Below are 1,370 nucleotides of genomic sequence, written 5' to 3'. Positions count from 1 at the left end.
CCCATTACATCTTTTTCTCTTCCAAGAGAAACAATTTTCCATAACGCTTTCTTTCCTTCTTTTTTTCTCTTTCTTTCTTTTTTTCTTTCTTTCTTTCTTTCTTTCTTTCTTCTTTCTTTCTTTCTTTCTTTCTTTCTTTCTTCTTTTTTTTTTTCTCTGTTAAACGCAAGTGACAATGATTCAGGTTGCTTACCATGTGCCCCTCCCCCCATTTTTCTAATTGTTCAAATATTTCAACCATTGTTAAGATGCTGACGTTTTGATTACTGAGGTTATTTTAATTACACTTAAACTTTCAAACGTTTAACAACAGCATATAGCTCAGATTTCCAGAGAACAGTGGCAGAATGTCAGGCTGTGGCACAGTAGGTTGTATCTGATTGGTGAGAGGTTTAATGCTTAGCAGGTGGTATTAACTAACAGATGTTTTTAAATATGCAGGTGTTATGGCAATTTTAATATTTTTACACAGATGCAATATTGCTTTCTAAATACAATTATGTTGCAAACCAATTAATATACCACCAAATAATTAGTAATTGATTACCATAACCATTATATTTATATACTATCTTATATGATTTTCTATTTTTTCTTTTTCATATGTCTTATGTTTCAATCAGACTATAATTTCCTCTTCTTTTATATATGTCACAAAACCTAGCACAACTGAATTAGTCAGGATTCTTTTGCAAGTGGTTGTAAGTATAAAAATTCAGTTCTAACCAGCTTAGAGGATGATTACCTGAGTGTATTATGTGACAAAAGGAAGAGTTGATGAAGCAATACACAAGAGACAGAAAGGATCAGCTGGACCTCAGGAATAACCAGAACTAGAAACTTTAGAGCCAAATGAGTGGGAAGGGAGAATCATTGCTCTATAAAAGGGGGTACTATTTCCCAAGGAAGGGACCAGTGAAGGTTCTGGGAAGGCAGAAGAAAAAATAAAAACAATAATAAATGACAGAGGTGGGATTTGAGCAGAGATGGTCCAACTCCAGTGCCTGAACTCCAAGCACAGTGCCTGCCAAGACCACCATCACTGATAACCCTTATTGTATTAGTCAAATAACTGTAATCCTGTCTAATCTTATAGAAGACATAGTTATGGAGTTCAAAGACCAGATGGGAGTGTTTTTTTTTTTTTTTTTTTTTTTTTTTTTAACAATCTCTTGAAGTTTGTTCTACATCTAGAGTCCTGTGATTAACTAAGAAACAAGCTGAATAAGGGAAATTAGGGTATCTGGATATTTCCACTTCCCACCTCCAACCTCTCCTCCCAACACCCACGTGCATGGCCACATACTCAGGTGCCGGGAACCCCCTACACTGAAGTAGCATGCACAATCCCCATCACTTCTGTAAATGTA

This window comes from Hylobates moloch, unplaced genomic scaffold (genome assembly GCF_009828535.3).
Source record: "Hylobates moloch isolate HMO894 unplaced genomic scaffold, HMol_V3 SCAFFOLD_15, whole genome shotgun sequence".
In the NCBI taxonomy this organism is placed as follows: Eukaryota; Metazoa; Chordata; class Mammalia; order Primates; family Hylobatidae; genus Hylobates; species Hylobates moloch.
This window is presented reverse-complemented; position numbering follows the sequence as displayed.